Source organism: Ceratotherium simum, chromosome 19, assembly GCF_057802395.1.
Source record: "Ceratotherium simum simum isolate JZ-2026a chromosome 19, ASM5780239v1, whole genome shotgun sequence".
NCBI lineage: Eukaryota > Metazoa > Chordata > Mammalia > Perissodactyla > Rhinocerotidae > Ceratotherium > Ceratotherium simum.
In genome coordinates, this window is record NC_141918.1 from 10,694,196 (window position 1) to 10,712,147 (window position 17,952).

Consider the following 17,952-nt stretch of genomic DNA (forward strand, 5'->3'; position numbering starts at 1 on the left):
TACAGAGTGAATGGGCACACAGTCTGACAGGGGATATTCAACAAGTCACTGAATAACCATAATGGTAAAGTAGAACAAATTCCATAAAAGAGCCACAGATAAAGGTTAAGGGTAGATTATACTGCACCAAGCACTACTCAGGAATTGTCTTCCTATACTCGGAATGCAGGAGGAGATTCCCTCCAGCTATGGGAGCATGAAGACATTGGCATTTGTTCCGAGCCTTGAAGAGAATAAAGAGTTTGAACATGTAGACGTAGATAGGGAGGCAATTAGAGGTGAGGAGATTTTTTGGCGACAGTAAATCACAAGGGGTAACATTAACTATCTTTAAGTACAATGTTTCTCAACTTCCGTGATTATAGGAATCACTAGAGATGCTTGTTAAAAATAGAGATTCCTAGCTCCACCCCAGTCATCCTGGATCAGATCCAGAAAAAGAGACAGGGAATCTGAATTTTTAACATTTCTGAATTTAACATTTTCTGTTATTTAACAGTTTCATATTAGCAATTCATTTTATGAATTAACATTTCTGAATTTCTATGTCTACAAACTCAACCTCCTGAGTGGTTCTTGTGAGGAAGCAAGTTTGGGAAATACTAATGAAGGCTCTAAAGTCTTCTTTGAGTAGGAAATGAAATTGTTACCGATCTCATTGGACAAAAAGGAAAAAAAAAATGGACTCAAATGTCTGTAAAAGTTTGTTGTGGAATAAGAAAGACTCTAATTAAAGGTTTCTAAATGCTGCAATAGGCTTTTATAAGAGTTGGAATCCTCATCCCTGAAAAGCTATTAAAATGGAGGAAATCACTATTTGCTCTAGAGGGGCTGGCTCTGGGGGACAGGCAGAGGATTGAACTATTTGGGGATCATATGGGGGTTGTGAAAAACTGAAACCCACCTAAGCTAGCATGAATGAAAAGTGTTTATTGTGAGAATACAAGGGAATCTCAAGGAAGCCAAATAGAGGAACCGGAGCTGGGCCTTAGGGAAACTGGAAGGTCACCAGGCACCTTTGCCCTCCCTCTCTTTGGGACCAACTATTCTCTTATTGCTGTGTCTCTCTGCATATTTAATTCTCTTCTCTCCTCAAGCTAGCTTCTCAATTTAGTCATTCACTTATCAATAGTAACCTCATCCTCCAGTTCAGCATGACTCCTCAGATGCTCAGAATAAACTGATACAGTCTCAGTGTCCCAATTCCATATTCCTCCAGGTGATAAAATCTGATTGGTCCGTCTTGAGTCACATGCCCATACCTGATCCAATCAGCTGTGGCTGGATGTATCTTTTTTGGCACTCTGAAAGTGTAGTTGACAGAAATGATGAAACTCTCATATAAGAATAGGTCAAATAGGGCCGGTCCCGTGGCTTAGTGGTTAAGTGCTCACGCTCCACTGCTGGCGGCCCGGGTTCAGATCCGGGGCTCGCGCTGATGCGCCACTTCTCCGGCCATGCTGAGGCTGCGTCCCACATACAGCAACTAGCATCTATGACATACAACTATCTACTGGGGCTTTGGGGAAAAAAAATAAATAAATAAAAATTTGAAAAAAAAAAAAAAGAATAGGTCAAATAATCTTCTGGTGCCTTAGTTTTATATTTTACTCCAAAAACAATAATATTTTTACTTGAAAACCTTATTCTTTTAAGAATTGTCCCTTGTGGCTTCATTTTGAAGTTCTTATGAAAGGACTATATGTTGGAATGCCAAGGATAAGTACTTGTGAACAATGAGTGATCTGATCTGGTTTCAGAATCTTCTGGGTAATCTGAATTCTTATCTAGGACTGCAAACTCAACACAAGAAGCATTTTGCTGAAATTCCTCAAAGTTTTATGCTAATTAATCTTCATTATTTTAAAACCCATATGCTTCAAGATAAACTTCAATGTGTGTGTTTCTAATTAATTTTCACTTAGCCCATCTGAATATTGACTAAGTTATCTGAAATCCAGAGAGCTGCCACAGTCTTTTTTCTATGAACAAGAAGACTGACTTGCACCCTCAGTACATAGAACTTGAACCTATAATGCCTCAGCTTGATCTTGGTTGGTCAACCTGGCCCCCAAGTGACTGCACTGAGTTTATTTACATTAGGTTGTCCTTGTTTTTAGGAGGAAAACTGCTGTCCTTATCTCTTGTGGCTAAGAGATGTGAGAGAAGAACAAGACCACCAAACTGAGATATCATTCTATCCAGAAGTTCTTGAGGCATCATAAATGGAAAGATGGAGGTGTCCTATTCTAAGCCTTGCTTCACACTGCATTCAGGTTCCCAGTATTCTGAAAGCCCACCCTCGTTCCTTTTCTTCTGCTTCTAATGGGCCCCAATTGACTCCGCTACCTGCCTTCTATTCATTCTCTCCCCCACAGCCTCCTCCCAGTCATGTTCTCCTTCTAGTGAGGCACTCCCATCCCAGAATATGGATTACCATTGCCCAGTGACAGCGGGATTTATAGGGTTCCACTTTTACAAATAGGCTCACTTTAGCATCTCCCACTACTTTGAGGCTCCTGCAGGGAACTAGGCAGGAGGAAAACTCTTTCCTTTATTGAAACATTCCACCGAGGCAACCAGCCAAGGAAATTGAATAAAAGAACAGAAGCAAAGGAGGTGTTCAGTTCAAAAGAAAAAAAATAAATAAACTGCACTTGTTGCCCTCTGACTCACAAGGCTTTGAAAAGCGAATGGATTATTCATCTCAAGCTGCCAGTTCAGAGATTCCACCAGTTTTCCAGAGTTCTTCTCACTTGCAGTCAGGACTAGCCCTGAACAAAGATGTACAGACTGTTAAAAAGAACGCATTTGCCACTAAGAAAATGAGACAGACTGAGAGATACTATGAATGTATAAATCATGGAAGAGAATATAAGGAGATGAGCTAAATAACAACTGTGCCTGGTCCAAGGCCCTGAAACACATCATTTAGATGGAACGTGAAGAACAAGCCTCTCTGGGATGGCATAGAAGGAGAGGCGAACATCCGAACAAAAATATGACATCTCTGAAAATGAAACAAAGGATACATTTCTCTTTTTCTTTTCCTTGTTGAGGTGAAATTGACATAACATGCAATCAACCATTTTAAAGTGTACAGTTCACTGGCATTCAGTGCATTCACAGTGTTATGCAACCACCACGTCTCTCTAGTTTCAAAATTTTTTCATCACCCCAGAACACCCATACCATTCTCCCTTTCTCCCATCTGCTTTCTGACTCTATAGATTTGCCTATTCTGGATTTATCTGATAAAAAGAATCACACAATATGTGACCTTTGGTGTCTGGTTTCTTTCACTTAGCAGAATGTTTTTGAGGTTCATCCAAGTTTTACCATATATCAGTACTTCATTCCTTTGTATGGCTGAATAATATTCCATTGTATGTATATACTGCATTTTTTTTATCCATTCAGCTATTTATGGACAATTGGACTGTTTCTACCACTTAGCTAATATGAACAATGCTGCTATAAACATTCAAGTGCAAGTTTCCGAGAAGTGAGAACACCATTTGTTGTGACTCTCAAAAGGAGAAAACATTTTTAAGGTAGCAACTCAGCACCCATTCCTCTACAAGTTGCAAAGTAGGCAGTAGTACTAACTTGTAAGATGTCCCAGACCCAGTAAAGTAGAAAACCTGGATGATTTCTTAGCCACATATCAGACTGGAAAATTCCAGGAGCTAATGGTAGCACCTGAGCACACTTAACATGGAGCCTGTTCTCCACCCAGATAAAATCAATGGGGATGAAATTGACCACACTCCCATCAAGAAATAAAGAAATGTTGTGGCCAACTTTAGAGGTGTCTGAACAAGGTTATTCGCAATGATTAATGAATTAACATCATTGAGCTCTTATGATCATGTGCCTAGAGGCAGACATGGAGTGAGGACAGGAAGAGGAATTTAGAATCATTGTTTTCTCTTTTATTCATGAAACTTGTTTTTCTTTAAAGGACTGCACAGCTGCAGGAATTGTGTGAGTATTTTGAGACTGTCAACCCCTCATCTGACTTTGTGAAGAATTCTTCCAAGCTGGATTTTATTGGTTTCAGCTGGAGAATCCATCCATCCTCCGCCCCCCACCCTACCCTGCCACCAGCACAAAGCCACATGCCCGCCAACTACTGCCTCCCTTCTGCCCTGAAGTGATCAGAAAGCAAGAGTTCACCACAACGGAAACACGTGGAGTCAATTTGTGCCTCGAGTTAGTCCACAGCTTTCCACAACCTACAGGAGATAAGGAGTGGATAGGACATCCAAACAGGAGGAGGAGCCCAGTGCAGTTCCCCTTAGCTAAAGGCATTGTCCCTTTGTGGAATCTCTATTTTCTTTCTCTTTTTGGCAGGCAGTGGTCTTAATTTGCTAAATGGTCAATAGAAGAATGTTCAGCTTTTCCTTTCTAAAACTTTCTGGAGCTTCAGCAGCACTAATGTATTCTGTGTCAACATGCACAATGGAGAAATATTACTGCCATGAAATAAATAAATAAGGCAGTTCAGGGAAAGGGGTGGGGTGGAGGTTGCTGGGAAGGAAGCCGACATCTGCTCTTGCTCACAGCATTCAATTCAGTCCCCCTCGAAGTACCCCCTGCCCCCATGAGATTTTGATGCTCTGATGTTCTCAGAGCAGCTCAGCTCTCCTCCATGTCACCATGTCAACACAGGGGATCCAACAGAGTGTTGAAAAAGCACCGAGGAGGACCTCCTTTGGGCGCACACTGTGAACAGAAGCAGTAATCACTTCAGTTCTCTTCGCTCAGAAACCAAATATGAACCTTGCCAACTCTCTGGCTTTGAGGACGAGCTTTGAGAAAGACTATTGCAGGATAACATTTCCCATGTTGGAGATAAATTCTGAATTTCTCCAGGCCCATCATGAAGGAAAAGTTCTTGAAGATAAATGAATCCAGCCAAGCAATCTTCACTTTAGGAACACTGTGACAACCTCCTCGCCATTAAAATGCATTCAAAGGGGACAATTCTACAGAGACTCCCCAGAGAGAGAAGGAGAGAAAAGTGTGTGCGTGTGTGTGTGTGTGTGCGGGCGTGCTAGAGCTGAGAGTCAGTCAGATGTGTCTAGGAGTTCAATTTCAAGTAGATTTCAAGATAAATCTGACTTACAATTTTAGTGTACTCATTTTTTTAAAAGAACATTCTTACTGAGGTACAAAGCATAGAAGTCCATCAGAGTCCTTGACTTTTAATTGTGGCAAAAAGCATTGTTGACCTTAAACAAATAGACAGCCAGGCATTTCTCTAGCAAAAACTGATTTATCTGGAATCAGCAAAGAATTGCAATTTGGGGTCTGCAACCATGGTGCAAGTCCCCCTGCAGCAAAGAGAGGAGAAACTCTTTATAGGGGGAAAAGGAAGTTGGGAGGGCTACTGTAAACAAAGAGTCCACTGGAGGAATTGAGAGCTCCAAGTGTAGTGGCTTTTCACTGGCTGAGTTGTGAGAACCTCTCATATGCTGAACTTCTTGCCATCAAGAAGAGGAAGTCTTCTTCCTGTTTGGCTCTGCTATTGAGGTAGAGCATGTGAGCTCCCTTTTGGCCTCCCAACTTCAATTTAATGAGGTTTCCATTTATTGATTTTCACAACACACGACATAAAATTTATCATTTTAACCATTTTTAAGTCTAAAGTACAGTAGTGTTAACTGTATTCACATTGTTGTGCAATACATCTCTAGAACTTTTTCATCGTGCAAAACTGAAACTCTAAGGACTCCCCTTTACCCCTCCTCCCAGCCCCTGAGAACCACCATCCTACTTTTTGTTTCTAAGAGTTTAGAGTTCTTGACTTTTAAAACTGGAAATAACTTTTTAAAACTATCTATTCCAAACCTCTCATTTTCAGCCAAGTAACTGAAGTGAGGAATATTTAAGCTACTGGTTCAAGGGTGGCGGGTGAGTGATGGAGCCAGGACTGGGGCCTCTGCTGCCCAACCCCAGCCCTGTCCCCAGTGCAGCATCATAGTAATAATGTTATTATGGTTTTCATTGTCTCCCGTCATCCAAATCAATGCTCATTTCCATACAAGGGTGCAATTATGCAGTAATTAACATACAAACGTCAAATTACAATTCAGGAAATATTTTGTAAATTTAGCAAGATAGTCAAATCACTCTTCTCAGACTTGAGGTAACAGTACGAAATTCCCATAGAGAGTCTGGAAAAAACCTCTGTGTTAAAAACAAGGTGAGTATTTAGCCTAAATAATTGAAAATTCTTGAGAGAGAGTTCAAGTATATCAAGGATGGGAACACGGAATTTTTTATCTACAACGAAGTCACAGTAAGTTTAAGACTTATAAAGGAAAAGAATGTACTGACCCCAGGGTGTTTAGACATGGCTATGAATGACCCAAGAATGCTGTGAAATCACCTTTCCTGAAGGTCATTAAAATTTGACTCCAGATTCTCATCTTCATGACATCACCGAGGGAACTCCTTGTGTTTCCTTTCCAGGCTTCAATTCCCTGACTCTAAAGCACAAAGGCTTTCACATCCCATCCCAGTGGTCCAGGTAGGGGCTGAGAAATAAATCAGGGTGTGTCCCCAGGGGATCTTTATTTCTAGGACAACAGAATAGACATTTTTATAATACCCTGTATAGGGTTCCACCTTTCTCCCTGAATCCTCAAAGTCTACCTGGGTGATATTCCTAGAAGGCAAGAGAGAGTGGAGCCCAAAGCAATGATGCTAGAAAGGCTAAAATTGTTTTTGTGAAATCACAAGTTTGAGCTGGCTCCAGAACCCTAAAGATGAGTCTCGCAGTCCTGTGTGCACAGTAGATGAAAGCAGGCAAGGAAGCCACTGAGCCACCCGAGGCCATTAACGGCAGCAATAAAACTCAAGGGGGTCAGTTTCGACAATGGAGATGGCATGTCTGGGTTGAGTCTCACCTGTGGCTTTAAGTCCTTGGGCAAGTCATCAAAACTCTCTCTGCCTCAGTTTCCATATGTATAAAATGAGGATGACACTGGTAACTACCTCAAAGGGTTGTGGTGAAAATAAAATGAGTTAATATACCTAAAGCACTTAGCACAGGGCCTGACCAATGATAAGCGCTCCAAAAATGCCAGCAATTATTATTAATAATCCACTCCATAATATGCACCGTGGTCTTTTTACTCACTCTTTCTACCATTCTCTCTCTCCTCTTCTTCCTCTAATGCCTTTATTTTCTCCCTTCTTTTCATTTATCACCTGACTTTGCCCCCACTCATTCCCATGGGTGAGACCAGTCTAATGTTTGGTGATTTGAGAGACGGTCAAAAGGATTCTTCTGCTATAACATAAAACTCCTCTAAAATATCATAATTAGACATTCAATCCTACGAATAAATTATCATTCTTTTTCATGTAAAAGCCCTGGGAGAAATAACACACTAAATTATTACCTGCCTCCTAATTACACTGCCACATCTTCTTGAAGTTATATCTGTCTGATATTATCTTGTTTATCTACTTATTGTTTAATTACTCTCCTTCTCCCGAAGCTCTGTAAAAATAGGAGATTATCAGTCTTGTTCACTACTATAGACCCAACTCCTACAAGAGAGCCTAGCACATAGTAGATGCTCAATAAAATATTTGTCAAATGTTGAATGGCTGAACTTCTTACTTTCCCCCCAAAATATGCCATGCTGTCCACCCTCCTGCTTCTGAATGTGCTGTTTCCTCTGCAGAGAATGCAAGATTCATTCCAGATGTTCAGTGACTGCCTACTACGTGTTTCCCTGGCCCATTCCTACCAGTTCTCCAGGGTTCAGTTGGGCATTTCATCTTTCACGGAGCTTCTCTGACCCATCTGGACAGAGTCAGTGCTCCTCTGCCAGCTCCCTCAGTGCCCTTGACTGTTCCACCCTTGGCTTAGCATTCCTGATATCTTCATATATCAGCAAATCCCTCAGTATCATGAATTGCATAGTTTCCACTATAAAACTGTTACTGGAATAAACAACAATAAAACTGAGTTCCAAAGGGACTGTAATGGAGGAAGGGCAGGGATAGCGGGGGAGCCTGCTGGACTCAACCACTGGTTCCATAACCTCCTCCGACCATGACCTGGTCCTCAGCAAAATTCTAAATGACTCTATGTTAGGTCTTAAGGATAATTTGAGAAGAGTCAAAATTTCTAATATCAAATACATGAATGACAAAGGTCCAGTTTTATAATTGTCAAGCTTTTTATGCTAAGAACTCTTTGTAGAGAGAAACTGTGTCTTCCTCAGTTTCCCCACACTTGGCCCAGTGTTAGAAAGCATTAAAACCTCCACAGTGTTTGTGAACTAAATGAATGCTTTTGAATTTCTATCAGTTCAATTGCCTTTGACCATGAAACTCTGTTTTTAAAAGAAATCAGGTTTTGAAGCATTTCAATGATATTGTTTCCCCATCGCAAGAGCACAATGTTGAAAATAAGTGATTTCTTTTTACTTACTGTTTCTCCAAGTTGAAAGGATGCAACTAAGATAGAAGATGCAGAAATAACACAGTCTCAGATTGGGATTCCAGACACTTCAGTGGACTCAGCTCTGACCCAAAATCAAGGCACAAGGTCTTGATGAGTGACCACCCACACAGTTGGGTTAGGCCATTGTCCTCCATTCTACATCTGTGCTTTCTAGACATATTGCTGGGGGTAAGAAAGCTCTGACTGTGTGACAGAGCTAGTGGCAGGCACAAGCCAACTTCAACAGAGTCAACCAGGGTGAGTGTGGAAAGGGTCTGGATTCTGGTTCTGACCTAGCCCCCTGTTCCCCAACCCAGAGACGACCCAATAGCTTTAAGCCTATTTGTCAAGTCAAGTCAGGCCCAGAAGACATTTGGAGAACCTCCATCTGTGGGAATATGCCCTCAGCTACCCATGGGAACAGGTAATAAAATGGGGTGAGATCAACACGCCTAGTTTTATTTCTAGACTATATCGTCAAAACAGAAATAGTCTAAAGTTCACAGACTTTCTCACTATACCATAGCAATGATTTATACCTCTTGTAATCTTAATATTGCCTCCAAATGTGTGAAAGAAGGGACTGTACCATTTTGAGAAATTTAATTTTCGATGTCAAAATAAGTTAGAGTCATTGTCTCAGTTCCAGACAGTTAGGGACCTCACCTTGATATATGTCTGTGCAATGCATCCTCCTTCAAAATATTCTGCTCCATTGCTGAAAGAGGAAAGGCACTGGAATCATTTAGGGACAAATTTAGACATGTTGGGCAACAAAAAATGCAGACAGCTGCTTGGTATGCAATTAAAATACCACTGGTGGGAACGACTGGCTTTCGCAATGGTAACGGGAAATATCCTTTTCCCTTCAGGAAACCAATTCCAGTTGACAGCCTCACTCAGCAAAATGAGATGGAGTTCTTAGCACGGCTCCTGGTGAGGGGTCCACCTGACCCCCATTCAGCACCTGATCAGCCACTGACAGACTACACAGGGAGCCATCAGAAATACTTCTGGAATGGAAGCGGAGAGAGCTACACACACTTCACACTCTGAGTTCACAGACCAGGCACAGCTGAGTTCCTCCAAGCACTCTCTTGGTGCAGCCTTCCGGGAGCAAGCTGTGGGAGCTGACCTTGGATCTGAAATCATGAGAGCCCCTCTCAGCGACCTAGAAGGGACATGGTTGAGCTAGAAGTCACCAAGTGCACATGATACCTCCAGGAAGACCAGTGGCAGTTTCTAGAGGATACACCTGCCCTCTTCCTTGTACTCTGAAAATTCCCAAATGGCAGTTAAGCTTCCCATTTAATGAAGAAAAAACCAGTTTATTCCATGGTTTCACCATGCCTGTGGGTGAGAGAAAGTCCTATGTCTAAGTACACCTCTTTGTTTTCTGTATGGAAAATGCAAAACATATACAAAAATAGAAAGACTAATATAACGAACCTTTCACCCGTCACCTAATCTCAACCATTATCAATTTAGGGCCAATCACGTTTCATCCATAACTCACTCACTCTCCTCCACCAACACCGGATTCTTAAGGCAAATCCTAGACATCGTGTAATCTCATCTGTAAATATTTCAATCTGTATCTTTAAAAGATAAGGGCTCTTTTCAACATAGCCATTAATACATATAAAAATTTTTTTAAAATTCTTTAATATCAAATATTTGGTCAGTAATCAAACTTCTCTGATTGTCTCATAATATTTTTTATTATTCATTCAAATTGAGGTCCGTATGTTGCAATTGATATGCCTCAGATCTCAATCTGCAGCACTCTCTCATTCTGTCTCTCTTGCAATTTGTTGTTGAAGAAACCAGGGGTTTTTTTCCTGAATCATTTCTTTTTTTTTTTTTTTTTAGGAAGATTGGCCCTATGCTAACATCTGTTGCCAATCTTCCTCTTTTTCTTTTTTGTTTTTTTTCCCTCCCCAAAGCCCCAGTACATAGTTGTATATCATAGTTGTAGAGTTGTAGCTCTTCTATTTGGGACGCCACCTCAGCATGGCTTGAAGAGCGGTGAGTAGGTCCACACCCAGGATCCGAACTGGCGAACCGCGGGGCCGTGGAAGCAGAACGCCGAACTTAACCACTAGGCCACCGGGCCAGCCCCAGAATCATTTCTGACTTTCTGAATTTTGCTAATTGATCCCCATGGTGTCATTTAACATGTCTCTTGTCCCTTGTTTCTTCCAATAAACTATTAGTTAGGTCTCGAGAATTGATTACATTCAGGTTTGATTTTTTTGACAAAAATACTTCATGAGTGGTTAAATACAGGCATCAGGAAGCACATTACATACAGTTGTCTGTCTTTTTGTGATGTTAACAGCCATTGCAGATCATCGCCTGAATTAATTTTTTCACTAGTGGTGCAAAGTAGAGATATTCTCATTCTTCTTTCTTCACTTAGATTGAATACTTCTTTAAAGAGATTGGTTCCTTCAGCAACTATTTAATTACCCTGAGGTGCATCGTGCACAGCAAAAAAGGTAAAATGCTTGATTCTTCCCCTTAATCAATTTTCAAAAGAATGAGTTAGTTCCTACCATCCTCAAGAGGATTTTTCTGTTTTTATTTTTAAGTATCACTATGAACTCATGAATTTAAAAGTATTTTGTATACTTCAGTCTATTGCAATTATTAGTCCATTGTTTATTGATGCTCAAATTATCCCTTTTTAACTAATAATAATCTCTTTTAGTTGGCTCCTGAGTTCTTTTGTCATGATCCCACAGTCTTTAACAAATTCCTTTCTTTATGTTATAATAAGATGCTCCAGGCTCATCTTGTCTTTTTGTACCACGGAGCTGGAGTCAGACAATTCTCTAAGGAACTCTTTATCCTTAGGGTGTATATTGCTAGGGATGTGTTTGCAAGTCTCTTGGAAGAGACCTTTATGTGGCTATGTCACCAAGGTGATACTCGGTTGGATTCATTTGTTTCCATTTTTATTTGATATTTTGGAGATTTCTTTTTTAATGTATATATCCTCTTTGATCACTTTTCTTCACCTTACTTTTTTCACCTAACAATATATCCTTGCAATCACTTCGTGAAAGTATATAAACATACTCATTTACATTTATTTGTTTTTGTAGTTACATAGTACTCTCATTTATTTTTACGGCTACATGCCACTCCATTGGGTGACTATACCATAATTTATTCAACCAGTTACCTATTGATGAACACATGGGTTGTTTTAGCCTTTTGCTATTGCCAAGAACCGCTTTAATAAACTGTGTCTTTGGCAAAGATTCCTAGAAGTGGGATTACTTGACCAAAGGATAAATGCATATGTAACTTTGCTAGATATGGTCAAAATCCTGAAACAGTTAGCATTCTCACTAGTAATGCCTAAGAGTACTCATTCCTCCACAAACTAACTGAGTATTTAACGTAAAACTTTCGAATTTTTGCCAGTGTTTAATTTACATTTCTCTTATTAGAAACAAGACTGAGCATCTTTTCACATTTCTAAAAGCTATTTGAATTTCTTTTGTTATGAGTTGTTGATCTCTCATTTATTTTTCTACAGAACTGTTGGTCCTTTTTATTTTTAGAAGCCCTTTAAATAATAGGATATTAATCCTTTATCTGTGAGAGAAGTTGCAAATATTTTGCCAGCTTTCTATTGTACTTTATATATGAATGTTATTTGGAGAAAAAGCATAAAAATGATTTTTCCTACATATTTATCAACATACTGCTTACTGATTTTGAATCATAGGCAATTTTTTCCCAGCTTATAGAGAAATTCATCTATGTTTTAATCTGGTAAATTTACAGTTTCATTTTTATAGTAAATCTCATACATTTTGAATTTATCCTGGTACATGGTATCTGTTTCCACATGGTTATCCTGTTATCCTAATGCCACTCATTTAAAAGTCTATCTTATATTTTAGCCAAAAAAGAAAAGTATAATCTGAATCTAATCAAAAGGAAACATCACAGAAACCCAAAATTAAGAGACAGTCTCTAAAATTACTAGCCTGAATTCTTCAAAATACAGCAATGACACAAAAGCAAAGCAAGGCAACTGAAGAGATATGACAACTAAAGGCAACGTGTGACTGCATTTGGCACATGGCACCGGGGGAAGAATTGCTGGGCAGGACATCAGTGGGATAACTGACAGAACTGGAAAGTGGATTGTACATTAAAGAGCTATATCAATGTTAAATGTCCTAAATTTGAAACTATACTGTGGATACATATGAGAATATTCTAATTCTTAAGAAATACACACTGAAATATTATCAGGTAAAGCAGCACGACATGTGCAACTCTTCTCAATTTGTTCAAAAATATATATATACATAAATTGTATGTATGTGTGCGTGCCTGTGTGTATGTAGGGGGGGAGGAGAGGGAATGGGAGTGATACAGTAAATCTTTGGAAAGGTTATATAGAAGTTCTTTATACTATTCAAATTAACAAAACAAAATTCTATCTTTTCCCTACTAAACTCAGATGCTGCCTGTATCATATTTTCTATATCCATTGGCAGTTAGGATTACACTATTTCATTCTCTATGAACCAACACTATACTATTTTAATTATAGAAGCTTTATAATATGTTTTAATGTCTGATAGAATTCACTCTTCTCATTGCTCTTTTTTTTATCAGAGGTTTCCTGGATATTTGTGCTTCTTTGTTCTTTACAGAACTGTACAATATTTTATTGGAATTGCATTGCGTGCATAGGTTAACTTAGAGAGGATTGACGTCTTTATGGTGTTGAATCTTTCTCCCCAAGAACTTGGTTGGCATTTCTATTTGATCAAGTTCACGTTTGTGATTTTCAGAATGTTTAATAGTTTTCCTCGTCTGTGTTCTCACACTTTCTGTTTGCTTATTTTGCTGTTATTAATGTGGTATTCTCTTCCAGTGTATCTTGTAACAAGTTTCAATATTCCTTTTGAGTTTCCCAAATGAAAAATTTTTTTCAATCATTTTGTAATTATTCTAAGTCAGACATTTTCTAACCTGTTTTTAGTATCTTATTATTGCCAATTGTGTTGTAAAATTCTCAAAACAAAATATACTGTAATTCACTTTAATTTAGAATTGCACTTGAGGAATCCAAGATTCAGTGATGCCCACTTTCTTCCTCTCCTATATTTTCACTTATTAAATTAAATAACACTTTCCTCTGGAAAAAAAAAGGCAACCATCTGCTGTCGTTAATACGTAGAGAGTCAGGAACCCCTGAATCCAAAGGGTTAAACTGGTTGGAAGCAACAAGGCAAGTGACATCTGATATCTGCAGAAGGCTTGTATCTTCCACATCCAAAACAGAAGAGGGAAGCTGGAAAAAATAATTGGGTCTTGATGAAATGTAAACAAAATCTTCAGGCTTATCAGCAGCATCAACATACCTGAAGAAAGCATATGTGAACTAACTCTTTAAAGGTAAGAATTTGTCAAGGTTTATTGAGTCCTGTCAAGGAAGGAAAGAACTGAATTATAAAAAGGAGTAAGGCTGAGGACTGAAGAGGAACCTTCCACTGAGGGGCAGTCACCCCACCGCCTGAAAAAGTCCTGAGTGACCCCGATTGTCCCGGCTCTTGTTTCGTACCTACTAGGCAACCTTCTGGGAGTGAAAGTACCTGCCAACTTTCAAGTATCCAGCGTCACCAGGGACATTTCTCACTATAAATGACCAATCAGCCTTATCGTGTACACATCAGTGTCTAGCAAGCCCATGGGGAATACACTCACCAGACCTCAGCGGCTGAGCACGAACCCAGCACTACCAGCCCACAAGGCTCGTGGGGAGGCCTGCTCAGGTCCTAACTCCTGCCTCTCAAACTGAACGTGAGCCATCCTGGATGTCTCAGGGAGATTAAAAACCATAAAATTAAATCAATGTAAATTCTCGTCTGCAAAGATGTTGGAAAATGCTAGATTGGTTTAGCTCTGAGATGAGGAAATAGTTGGCTTTTCTGGACCTGTGGATGGTTTCCTGAGAAAGAAGCGAGGTGGACTAATTAACACTGAGATTCCTTAGACAAGCAAGATTCTCCATCTCGTAGATGCAAAGGAACCCCTACAACAGGGCATGAGAGTCCATGATGGAAGTGATCCAAGTATTGTGCTGCCAAGAAGGAGCCCTGATGGTAAGAGCAGATTTTCTCGTCACCCCCATGAATGGCGTTTGAGCTACGCAACACGTTAAAGCTCAACGATGAGGTGGCGGTTCTTCTCCTCTAACAGAGATTTAGCAGGATCAACAAGAGCTCCACTTCAAAGTCACACTGATGTAAAATTATTCTCCAAGGCAGCCCCAGCAAGTTCTCTGGGTTTTTTTCTCTTCATGGGAGGAAACCTGACAGGATTAGAGAGTTGGACTGCCTACCTGGAGTTTGGCATTTTACGTAGCTGAACAAATAGGTTTGTTACTCTAAAGCTCTCCCAGACTAAAATTAATTTGAGAACAAAATTGAAATCTGCTTCCGACTTACTCTTTACTGTAAAATTTCCATTGACAATTTCACCTCCACTTTTTTGTGTGTGTGTGAAGAAGATCAGCCCTGCGCTAACATCTGCCAATCCTTCTCTTTTGTTTTTTTTTGCTGAGGAAGACTGGCCCTGGGCTAACATCCGTGCCCATCTTCCTCCACTTTATATGGGATGCCACCACAGCATGGCTTGCCAAGCGGTGCATCGGTGCACGCCCGGGATCCGAACAAGGGAACCCCGGGCCACCGCAGCGGAGCGCGTGCACTTAACCGCTTGCACCACTTGGCCAGCACTCACCTCCACTTTTTATATGTACAATATATTACCTACTTTGTTTCTTCTCAAGATTCCGAAGGTCAAAAACTTTAAGAGCTAGATTACAATAAAGGATGCTGAAATTATGTTAAACCTATAAAACCAAAGTCTGGCTAAACCCATGGCTTTGCTAAACTAAATGAGTGGTTTTATTAGCAAATTGCACATTTAGAAAGAGTCAGGCCGAGGGGGCGGAGTCAAGATGGCGGCGTAGGCAGACTCTGAACTCACCTCCTCCCGTGGACACAGCCAATTTACAACTACTCGTGGAAAAATTACCCCTGAGACAGAACTGAAAACTGGATAAGAGGAACTCCTGCAACAACGGACAATCCTAACTGAGGTGGAAGAGGCAGAGACTCCCTTCTGGAGAGGAAAAACGCCGCCGTCACAAGCCGCCAGCTTCACGGCCGCCGGGAGCAGCGCACAGGTACGCAGCCTCCCTGGAGGCGCGGGGCCCTGAGCCGGGGAGCGCCCCCGCTGTGGGCATTTTGTGGACCCAGCACAATTGAGACCAGCAGCATAATATCTGACTTTGCCTGCTACTAAAGCATTGGGTAGCACCCCCAGAAAACCCGGTTCACAAAGAAACTAAAACTGGCTCTTAAAGGGCCCGCGCATAAACTCACCCGTTCCAGAAAGCATCCTAAAATCACCAGAAAGAAAGGTGCACGGTGCTTCGGTGACAAGAGACTCACCTAATAGACCCTGAGTGCATCTCAGTGAGGGGTGAGACCTCTCCAGGGACTGGGACATTGGCGGCGGCCATTGTTGTGGCCTGGTGTGAGCGTGCTGACACAGACGCCATTGGAGTTCTCCCTGAGGCCTGCTAGCCCAGGGTCTGCCCCACCCGCTAGAGCACCGATTTAATCCAGCTCAGCCAGGGCAGGCAGCCCACCCTAGAGACTAGCCCCACCCAACAACAAGCCCTCAGGCAACGTGTGGGCCTGCATAGATTGGTGACTGGATTCTCTGCAGCCTGGCAACTGAGCTGACTTGAGCGGGGCAGGGTGTGCACAAGGAGTGGGTGGAGAGTGTGGGGCGGTGGCAGAGTGTGTGGGGCTCCCGCCGTGGAGAGACTGGGTCCACTTGGGGAGGTCGGGGCGCTCACACGGGGCAGGACTGTGTTGACTGTGTGTGTGGACCTGTGGGCGGCAGGGCTTCTCAGCCACAGAAGACTTGTACTTCTCAAAGACCCACATAGGAGGTTTGCTCCACCTTCCAAAACCTGAAACAATTGGGTGCTCCTGTGCCTGAGGGCAGCCCCACCCAGCTGCAATCCTCAGAGAGCTGACAAGACACCTAATAGGCTAGAGGCTTACAGCAATTGTAAGGCCCTGAGCCTAACAACCTGACACGGTGGGGGCCTACTCACTTAAAAGAAATACTGCAACACAAATGTGGTATTAGAACTTGCAGCCAACTGTGCTGGGGCTCCCCACAGCTGATAAAGAGACTGAAGGGCCCACAACAACTACAAGCAGCTGAGCATTACAACAGCTGGCCAGGAGCATAACTCAGCCTCCCTGGGCGCCTACAGGGAGAGCAAACAGGCCACAACAGAAGGACACACATAGCCCACATAGGGGTCACCCCTGGAACATTGAGAACTGAGGGAAGCACACTGGAAGCCTCCTAAGCCATCACTTACATAAGGTCACCTATCCAAGAGCAGGAGACGTAGCTGACCTACCTAATATGTAGACACAAGCACAGGGAAAGAGGCAAAATGAAGAGGCAAAAGAATACATTCCAAGTAAGGGAACAGGACAAAACCCCAGAAAAGGAACTTAGTGAAACAGAAATGAGCAACCTACCTGACAGAGAGTTCAAACTAAGAGTGTTAAGGATGCTCACTGATCTGGGGAGAAGAATAGATGGACTCAGTGAGAATGTCAACAAAGAAATGGAAGATATAAAAAAGAACCAATCAGAAATGAAGAATACAATACTGGAAATGAAAAACTCATTAGAGGGACTCAAAAGCAGAGTAGAGGATACAGAAGAACAGATCTGTGAGCTGGAAGAAAGACTAGAAGAAATTACCCAAGGTGAACAGGTAAAAGAGAAAAGAATTAAAAAGAGTGAGGACAGTCTAAGGGACCTCTGGGACAACATCAAGCGCACTAACATCCGTGTTATAGGTGTCCCGGAAGGAGAAGAGCGAGACAAGGGGGCAGAGAATCTATTTCAAGAAATAATAGATGAAAACTTCCCTAACCTAAGGAAGGAAACAGACATCCCGGTACAGGAGGCACAGAGAACCCCAAACAAGATAAACCCAAAGAGGCCCACACCAAGACACATCATAATCAAAATGTCCAGAATTAAAGATAAAGAGAGAATCCTAAAAGCCGCAAGAGAATGTCAAGTTACATACAAAGGAAACCCCATAAGGCTATCAGCTGACTTCTCAGCAGAAACCTTACAGGCTAGAAGAGAATGGCATGATATATTTAAAGTGCTAAAAGGAAAAAACTTACAGCCAAGAATACTCTACCCAGCAAGGTTATCGTTCAAAATGGAAGGAGAGATCAAAATTTTCCCAGATAAGCAAAAATTAAAGGAGTTTGTCACCAAGAAACCAGTGTTACAAGAAATGTTAAAGGGACTGATTTAAGGGGAAAAGAGAAGACCACGAATAGGAAAAATTATGTATTTCCACGATTAGAACGTAATGGATA

At 41.3% G+C, this 17,952-nt stretch overlaps 1 long non-coding RNA gene across 1 annotated transcript in view; it reads right to left on the reverse strand.

The window, feature by feature from the left end:
* LOC147914497 (uncharacterized) overlaps positions 1 to 16,122 on the reverse strand; it is a 62,495-nt gene extending 46,373 nt beyond the window's left edge. The window contains exons 1-2 of the long non-coding RNA XR_015555219.1: positions 15,967 to 16,122; positions 9,137 to 9,188 (exon numbers count right to left, since the gene is read on the reverse strand). This is a non-coding gene — a long non-coding RNA (uncharacterized LOC147914497). The remainder of the gene's footprint in view (positions 1 to 9,136; positions 9,189 to 15,966) is intronic.
* Positions 16,123 to 17,952: the final 1,830 nt, after the last annotated feature.